General features: G+C 41.8%; 1 protein-coding gene across 1 annotated transcript in view; it reads left to right on the top strand.

The window, feature by feature from the left end:
- Positions 1 to 9848, top strand: part of TSHZ2 (teashirt zinc finger homeobox 2) — a 527445-nt gene that overhangs the window by 314402 nt on the left and 203195 nt on the right.

Genomic DNA, 9848 nt, shown 5'->3' on the forward strand with positions numbered 1-9848 from the left:
TCAGTACCTGGGCATGTTGTAAGTGCTCCAGATAGTTTGCTTTTAGCAGCTTTCCTCCTGTCTTTGAGCCTGTCTGACACTCTGTCCTTTGTGAGATCCTAGCTTACTGCACAAAATCAAGTCAAACCAACATGGGGGTCCATCAGGATGACCTATTACAGGGGCTAAACAGAGAGCAGGAGCTGAAATACGGAAGCAAAACAAGGAAAGGCCCAAAATCTAGGAAAGGAGTGGGTAGGCAGGAAGTTTGCATGAGTCTGCTGAGGTCGCTTAAAGAGGTGGACAACATCAACTCAGTTGCTTCTACTGTATTAAGAGGAATTTCTCACCTGAAGCACATGACCAGCTGTCAAGGGAAGAGGTCCTCCTCTTGACTTAGCTTAACACCTTCCTTAATGTTTAAGAGATTGGCCCTAAAATTGTTTTAGAAGCAATGGTTTAAAATGTTCAGCATATTAACTCTATATTGTGTTTATCAAAATCTCTTATTTACAATTCACTGCAAAGTAAATCAAAAAGTAAGACAAGAAATGTGACTTCTCCGCCTATGGAGTTGCCATCCTTTTGTCTCTTTACTTCTCTAATAAGCTTACTTTCACTTTGCAAAAAAAAACCAAAAGCCAAAAAAACAAAAAAAAAAAAAAAGAAAGAAAAAACAAGGAATGTAACAGTTCATCCAAGGATAGAGTTGGACTCCTGCACAGAGGAATCCTTGGTTCAAAGGATGTATGTCATCAGAGCTTTGTTTTTCTCCACCTTTCAGCTCAGGCAAAAGGTGTTCTTTGTGTTATCTCATTCTCAGGCAAATGGCAAACCTGGACCAGCTCCAGGGTTATATCCTACCAGTTTAGATGCACCAGTAGGTAAATGGCCTGTTTCCCAAGCATACCAAGAAAATACGGAGATTTGGTTTAATCAGCCGGGGTTCAGGAAAGCTCATACCCTTGAAGCAATGCCTGCAACTTGGAGAACCGGATGCTGTCTTTGGCCTCGGTTCGATTCACTCCTGTGGAAGCAGTGAGCAGACTCAGCACTGCACAACTTGGGCTGAGATTGGTCCACCCAGAGTTTTGATGTCAGTATCGCTTGGGGAAGAATGACCTCATATCCAACTAACACCCTCCTCCTGCCAGGACTGATGCAGTAGCCACCTTCAGGTCTTCTCATCTCTACTTACTACCCTGTCCCAATTTGGCCAGCACAGAACTTCCAGATTAAGTCATAATTCAAAGCTCATATCACAATAAGAAGAGCTACCATTTTACGAGCGTTTATTCTGCCTCGGGTACTTTAGTTATAGTCCTTCTGATCCCTGTGTTAGCGTTTCTCATCATTTAAATCTCAACTTAAACACTGTCTTCTTTAAGGATTCGTCCCTGAAAACATATCTAAATCAGTTGTTTTCTATAAAGGGCCAGAGAGATAGCTGAAGATATCCTAAGATATCTAAGATAGATAGCCTAAGCCATCTTCTCACTTTCCTGATATTTTCTAATTCTGAAGTGGTAGGTAGCCTTACTCTTCTCATGATGTCTCCGCTTAGGAGCTACCGACCTGCGTTTTTCTGTCATCTCTCTCCTCACACTCTTCATTTATTCCATCACCGATTTTTCTTGATTAGACCTCCGTAATGCTTTTCCCACCTCACTTCCACTTCCATTTCCACAGCAGCGATGTCATTGGAAGTACACCCTCCTGTTGCCAGGACTGATGCAGTAGCCACCTTCAATTCTCATCTCTACTTACTACCCAGCCCTAGTTTTCCCAGTACAGAACTACCAGACTAAGTCATAATTCACAGCTCATATCACAATAAGCTACCATTTCATGAGTGTTTATTCTGCCTCAGGCACTTTAATTATAGTCCTTCTGATCCTCATATTAACCTTTTCTCATCATTTAAAGCTCAACTTAAACGTCGTCTTCTTTAAGGACTCTTCCATGAAAACCTATCTAAATCAGGAGTCATCAATTTCTTTCTACAAAGGGCCAGATAGTAAATATTTTCAGCACTGTGGGCCATGCAGTCTCTGTCACAACTACAGTTGACCCTTGAACAGTGAGGGAGTTAGCAGTGCTGATCCTCTGCGTAATCAAAAATCCACAGATAACTTTTGACTTCACAAAAACTTAACCACTGATAGCCTATTGTTGACCAGAAGCCTTACCAAAAACATAAAGTCAATTAACACGTATTTTTTATGTCATATGCATTATATACAATGTTCTTACAATAAAGTAAGCTAGAGAAAAGAAAACATTGTTAAGAAAAGCATAAGAAAGAGAAAATGTATTTACTATTAAGGAAAGTGAATCATCATAAAGGTCTTCATCTTTGTCATTTTCACACTGAGTAGGCTGAGAAGAAGAAGTAAGTGGAGGGGTTGGTTTGCTTTCTCAGACGTGGCAGAGGCAGAAGAAAATCCACGTATAAGTGGACCCACACAGTTCAAGCTCGTGTTGTTCAAGGGTCAGCTGTATTCAATCTGCCATTGTAGCATAAAAGCAATGATAGATTATACCCTAGTGAATGGTAGTGGCTATGATCCAATACAACTTTATCAAAGGACACTGAAATTTGAATTTCTTGTCATTTTTGTGTGTCATAAAGCATCATTCTTCTTCTGATTTTTCAACCATTTAAAAATATAAAAACCACTCTTACTTTGCTGGCCCTACGAAAGCAGATGGCAGACTGGATCAGGCCCACAGGCAACAGTTCACCAACCCCTGATCCAAAGCAATTCAGCTCTCACTGTTTTCTCTTTCTCATCACTCTGTTTCATTTCCTTCATAAAATTACAACTATCTGATATCATGTTATTTATGTATTTTCTCATATCTAGCACTGTGCTAGGCTCCAAGAATACAGCAATGAACAAAATGACGTTGTCCCTTCCTTCATAGATCTTATATTCTTGTTGGAGGAAATAGACAAGAAATCAAAAAACAAATAAGGCCATTTAGGATCCTGTGAAGGGAATACAGCATTAAGGGCCTGGGCAGCAGTGGTGCTAATTTACTTTGGGTGCTCCAGGAAGACTCCTTTGAAGGGCAGCTTCTGACATACGAAAGACTGAGAGAGCCACAAATGAGAAGAAGAGGATTTCAGACAGGGACAGCAAGTGCAAAGGCCCTGAGGCAGGTAAGAGCTGGGCTTGTGGGGGGAACAGAAAGAAAGCCAGTGTCCCTGGAATGCTGTGAGCTCAAGGTGACAGACTCAGTTGTGCAGGCCGTGGTAATGAGTTCAGATTACTCTACATACATTGGGAGGCTTTAAACAGGGAAAGAGCATGACCCCATTGCCATTTTTGAAGATGACTGTGCTGTATGTGTAGGAAAGGATTGCACACAGGAGATGTATGTGTGTGTGAATGTACCTTTCCTTCCTTATCAGGAAGCTCCTGGAAGACCTCAGGCATATGAAGGCCTCAACAAAAACGTTATAAAGTTAATGCATTAATTAAAACCATTAACGCCACCACATAACATTTTCTTGACCTCCTCACTAGCAATCCTTTTTATAGCCTGGTTCCCAAAGCAGGTCCATTTATGTCATAAAATTCAAAAATTACAGCTTATAGCATAAAATGACCTCCCATGAAATAATGTGGCAAAACAAGCAAATTAATACCAGAGGTAGTAAATGTCCGGGCACTAATGTGGCTTGAGTATGAAATATGTTTCCACTGCGTTGGGAGTAAGGATTTAAAAATGAGGGGGGATCAGTGACCTGGCACCACCTAAGCCCTGGTTTTGTAGACCCACCCGGTATGAATGCAACCACTTAGGTATTTTTCATTCTTCTCATCATTTAGTCAACAAATCGGTTTTTTTTGGTTGTTGTTGTTGTTTTGTTTGAGATGAAATCTAGCTGTTGTCCAGGCTGGAGTGCAGTGGCGCGATCTCAGCTCACTGCAACCTCTGCCTTCTGGGTTCAAGCGATTCTCCGGCCTCAGCCTCCCGAGTAGCTGGGACTAGAGGTGCACACCACCACACCCAGCTAATTTTTTGTCTTTTCATGAAGATAGGGTTTCCCTGTGTTAAGCAGAATGGTCTCAATCTCCTGACCTCATGATCCGCCCTCTTAGCCTCCCAAAGTGCTGGGATTACAGGCATGAGCCACTGCGCCCAGCCAGTCAGCAAGTATTCTTAAAAGTAAACCATTTAGGTACCATGCCAGGCTTGTATCCAGAAATGAGCAAGACAAAGAAAGCCTCTGGCCTCATGAAGTTTATGTGCTAGTTGCTATCATGGAGCAAACAATTTAATCAAAGAGAATAATTTCAGTGCTGTTAGTTGTAAGAATACAGAGCCAAAAAATAGGGAAATGGAAGGCTACTTTAGATGAGTGGTCAGAAAAGTCCTTTCTGAGAAAGTGACATTTTTGCTGAGAACTGAAAAATGAGAAGCAGCCAGGCATCCACTGAGTCAAGGAATGAGGGCTCCAGGCAGAAGGAACAGCACATGCAAAGTTCTTGAGGTCAGAAAAAGCTCGGTGTATTTAGAGCATTATCTAGTACAAGGGTTTGCAAACCTGTTTTGTCAAAGGGCCAGATAGTAAATATCTGAGGCTTTGTAGGCCATACAGTGTCTATAACAAATATTCAACTCTGCCATTGCATCACAAAAGCAGCCATAGGTGATGTGTAAATGATTAAGCATGGCTGAGTTCCAATAAAACTTTATTTATAAAAACAAGTGGAGGGCCAGATTTGGCCCACAGGCTGTAGTTTACCAGCCTATGGTCTAGTAGGATAGTGTCTCATGTGGGAGTCCTAGAAGCAGATCCTGACATCAGGATTCCTGGGCTATTAAACCTATTGAATCCCTGGTTTCTTGGGAATGTGCTCCCAGGAAGAACCAGTAAGGGAGTAGGGAAGCAGGACAGGGAAGGAAAGAAAGCCAAGCAAGTCCTAGCCTCTGCCTGATCCCATGGGGAGCCTCAGAGTTCCACCTGTCTGTAAGCAAGGGCTGGGCTACCCTGGCTAATGACTGATTGACTCCACATCAATCAGTCATTGGCTCAAGGGCAGCCAGGGGTACATACTTGCAGGCAGCAAGGGCACTCTGTGGGTACTGGCAAAGCAGCTTCTGCGGCCAGGGGATATCCCCAGAAGGGAGCTGCAGGTGCTCCTATTAGAAAGTAAAGCACTCAGAAGCCAGGCGTGGGCAGAAGGATATAGTATTCGAAATCCAAAGGCATCTCTACTGTGTGCTCTACAGATGCATTTCCCTGTGGCCAGGTTCTTACCTGGAAAAAGTCTCAGTTTCCCCAAAGTTACCTTTGTGAGTAAAGGTAGACTCTCCATCTACCTCTCAGAGCTGATGTTAAAATATAGTAAGTTCTTTTGTCCAAAAAAAAAAAAAAAAAATCAAAAGAAGGGGTGACTTTCACCTAATTGTCGCTGATAAAATAATTACTTTAAATAGCAATTCAAAATAGTGCAAATATACAGAAACCACGTTTTTGAAAGTGATCAGAGAAGCCTGGCCTCTGGCTTAGCCTTTCATATGCAGATCACTGAGGGAGAGGGAACTGGCATTGACTGAGTACCTGCTGTGTACATTGTGTCAAAAGCTTTTCTATCTTTTTTCTGATTTAACCCTTACCACACGCTTTAAGTAGCGATATTACCCCCATTTTATGGACGGGAAACTGAGGTTCAAGTATAAGCCCCTCAAGGGCAGAACAGGGGCTGTACAATTTAAAATCCTTAATTCATATTCACCGAATGGACCTCAGAAACGTCTGTAACCTACTGAGGGTGACCATGACTAAGAGGTCACAGAGTTAGGATTTAAGGCCGGTTCTGACACTAAAGTCTGTGCATTCTTCTAGTTGCACCTTTCAGACTGGTGATTTGAAAGAATAAATACAAAATGACCAGCCAATGGCGTCCTGCAGCGCTCTTTGTATAAGGAGGTGGCATTCCTGTGCCAGGCGTGTGATTTGTGTCATTTGCTTGCTGTCGTGACGAGGCCCTGCAGAGACTCCCTCACACGCTCTCACTGTGCCACTCCCAGATCGGAACAGACACTTGCAGGCCTCTTATCCCATTCCCTGGACAAAACTTTCCCAAGACGGAACCTGGGACATGCCTAATAATGATTTCATTTGCTGGTTCAATCAACAAATATTTATTCAGCATTTATTATGCACCAGGCACCATCAAAGCCCTGAAGATACAAACTTTTATAACAATCGTAATTAACACAGAGTTAGCGCCCTACTGGTGTTATCTCATTATTCCCTTCCCACATCCTCCAAAGTGGGATCATGGGTCCCCATGTTGTAGAAGAAAAAGCTAAGCCTTAAAAAGGTTAAGTAAGTGGCCCATTATCATACAGTTAGGAAGCAGCAGAACAAGAATTCAAATGCAAATTTGCCAAACTTCATTATCACTGCCAGAACGCGTGCCCTGTCCTGATACTTGCAAAAAAATCAGGGCTAATACTTATTGAATGCTTACTATGTCCAAGACACTCTTTAAAACTCTTTACATACATCATGTCATTTTAAAATTTCCTGTCACACCAGATAGGTCCCTGTCATCACCCCTATTTTTCAGATGAAGTACCTAAAGTCAACAGAAATTAAGCACCTTGACCATCACCGCACAACCTTCAGCTGGTGGAGCTTGGATTTAAACCCCAGCTCTGCTGGACTTTAGGGCTTGCTGGGAAGCAGAGTTATAATTTTTTAATTACCGAAAAAAGGAAAAAGTAAAATAATAAGAAGAATAAACATATACTGAAAACTTGCTTATGTGCCAAACACTGGGTTTAGCACTTCTCTTTTTTAGCTGATTCAAGCTTCCGTGCCCTGGGAAGTAGGTGATTTTCTTATTCCTATTTTACAGTTGAAGGAATGGAGGTATAGCAAAGTGAGGTCATCTTACCCAGTCACACAAATGTTTTGTGATGAGGGCAAAATTCAATTATAGATTGATCTGACTCTCCAAAATAAACAGATTAACACTATTTTTATCCAGGGAAGATTTTCCTGAGTGCTTGGTCTGTGACCTGAGTTGATGAAGAATGAATAGAAACCTGTGCTCACCTGCTCCATACAATGGACTGCAATATGCAAAAGAGGCTTGAATGTAGAGCCTCGATGAGATTGGGGTGAAAGAAGGTGGCAGAAGGAAAGTAAAAAATGGTCCAGTAGTTCCCAGGGCTCTTTGTCAAGTTCCTGACCAAATGCCCAGGACAGGGACTTTCTTCTTCCTCCACGTCTTCCTTCATTCATAAGAGCTTTATCGCCTCTAACAACACGAAATGTGTAGCTTGGGCTTGTTGAGAATGGAGTGTGTCTGTTAAGTGTTGCTTCTTGAATATTGGACCGCCACCTCCATCTTAGTTACGCACACCCATCTTTTTCAATCTAATGAACTCCAACCATCAGTGCAACTTAAGTTCGGCTGTCTGTTCGTGCATAGTTAATATTAAAAATGTACTAACAGTGTGGCTAAGAAATCAAATTATGCACATAAATATGCTGGCATAGCACAGGCGGCAGCAGAAGCTGAAGTTAGCAACACTGATGCCAGTTCACATTTGCAAATCTCCCGTCAATCTGTCATTAAACATGTTATCAAATGATGATAAGTGTATGCTTCTTGCTTGCATTGGTGAGCCGATTCCCGATGTTGATGCACATTAATGGGATAATACGCATTAACATAGTTGTGCTTGGATGAACACAAAACATTTTTTATCTCCGTTTGTTTCCCTCTGTGGCCCCCAAGTAAGTGTTTTGTGTTATCAAATTGCCAAAAACACAGGAAAACATATTACTTTTAATTAGCAAATCTTGTTGGGTTTCTTTCCCCTACACACCCGTCCCCCACACCCCCATTGTGTGATGGCAGTAAGAGAGAGAAAGAGAGAGGAGAGAGAAATAGAGAGAGAGGAACTCTACTGTCTTCTTTCAGTAAAACGATTAATGTCAGCAACTCAGAAGCTGGCAATTATGTTCTGTCTTAATGCACTGGCCTTTCATCTGGGGCCCTTACTCTTGACAGGCCTGATCGTTTCAGTTCAGTGATATGAAAGGCAGCAGAGGAAATGATCGTAGACATCCTGGGTCTGTCAGGAGGGCCGGCGCTGCAATTCGGATCCGGCTCCACATTCTGAAGCTTTTCAGCAGAGTCAGTAGCACCGGAGACAGATGGTGGCCCCAGGCGTTGCCCAGACTTTAGGTGTCACTGTGCTGAGTGGAGAAGTCGTAGCTACCACCATTTCCCAAACTTGAGAACTGGGAAAATGTGCAAGCCCCCACAAAGTGAGAAACACGGTATTAAAAAGTTAAATGTCCTTTTGCGTGGATCACAGAGCACCAGCTCAATGCGGGAATAAACATGAATGCGGGCAGTGATTGATTTCATGCAGCGGTGTTTGGATAGGAGTCTCTTCTCCTGAGGATCCAGGACAGGATTGGATTCATTTTTCATCAAAATGAAAATAAAATTTAGATATTCTCGATTGAAAATTCAGAACTTCATGAATTTTTTTTCTTTTTTTTTTTTTTGCAAATGTTGGGTCAGTACAATATCTGAGAAATAGGGCCAGGCACGGTGGCTCACGCCTATATCCCAGCACTCTGGGAGGACGAGGCAGGCGGATCACTTGAGGTCAGGAGTTCAACACCAGCCTGGCCAACATGGTGAAACCCTATCTCTACTAAAAAGACAGAAATTAGCTGGGCATGGTGGTGCTTGCCTATAATCCCAGCTACTTGCGAGGCTGAGGCAGGAGAATTGCTTGAACCCGGGAGGTGGAGGTTGCAGTGAGCTGAGATGGTGCCACTGCATCTCAGCCTGGGGCAACAGAGCGAGACTCCATCTCAAGAGGAAAAGAAAGAAAGAGAAAGAGAGAAAGAGAGAAAGAGAGAGAGAGAGAGAGAGAGAGACAGAAAGAAAGAAAGAAAGAGAGAGAGAGAGAGAGAGAGAGAGAGAGAGAGAGAGAAAGAAAGAAAGAAAGAAAGAAAGAAAGAAAGAAAGAAAGAAAGAAAGAAAGAAAGAAAGAAAGAAGAAATGGTACTGGTGCCCAGTTTCCTTTGTGAAGTGATGTTCTGAGCCATTGGGGTTATATGTTTCCACAAGGGATCTGTCAGGACACCTTTGAGACTGGATTGATTCATTCATTCAACACAGATGGATTGAACATCTGCTATATGCCAGAACTACCACAGCATCAGGGAGTAGGACAGAAATGATTCCTACCCTCATGAAGCTTTGGGCATTTGGGGAAGGGAAAACTGAGGTCTTTTTTAAATCGAGACATAATAATCAATTTATTTTCATTATGAAAAGTGAAGGTAGAGACATATGTAGTGCAGTTATAGCATTTACTTCTCGAGCTCAGTGGAAAATTTTTTTTGCCATTAATAATGCCAAAAGGTTATGTGTTTGGCCTTCCTGGATTCTTGTTTACATGTGTTTTAAAATTAACATTGACTTCTTGCCATTTGTGTTTGTTCCTAAGCGGAGTGAGCGGCTTATTAATGATTAGAATTATTGTTGCTATTATGAATGTGCTAATTAAAAGAAAATTCTGTCATGAGGTTTTGTGAGGCAACACAAGACTTTACAGTTAGAGACGTCAGGTCTGGAAATGTGGAGACAAAAGTGTGAAATAAGAAAACAGAGTTCAGGATGAGGAAGAGAGTTCTCAAGATGTCTACAGTCCTTCATCGGAGATTCTTTTTCAGGGCATTTTCCCTAGTAAGGGTATGATGAAAATCCAATTCTTTTTTGATTGGAGGTGTCACCTTTTTTCTTTTTTCTTTCTTTTTTTTTTTTTTTTTTTTTTTTTTTTTTTTTTTTTTTTTTTTTTTTTTTAGA

This window comes from Rhinopithecus bieti, unplaced genomic scaffold (genome assembly GCF_001698545.2).
Source record: "Rhinopithecus bieti isolate Rb0 unplaced genomic scaffold, ASM169854v2 scaffold_15834, whole genome shotgun sequence".
Taxonomy (NCBI): Eukaryota; Metazoa; Chordata; class Mammalia; order Primates; family Cercopithecidae; genus Rhinopithecus; species Rhinopithecus bieti.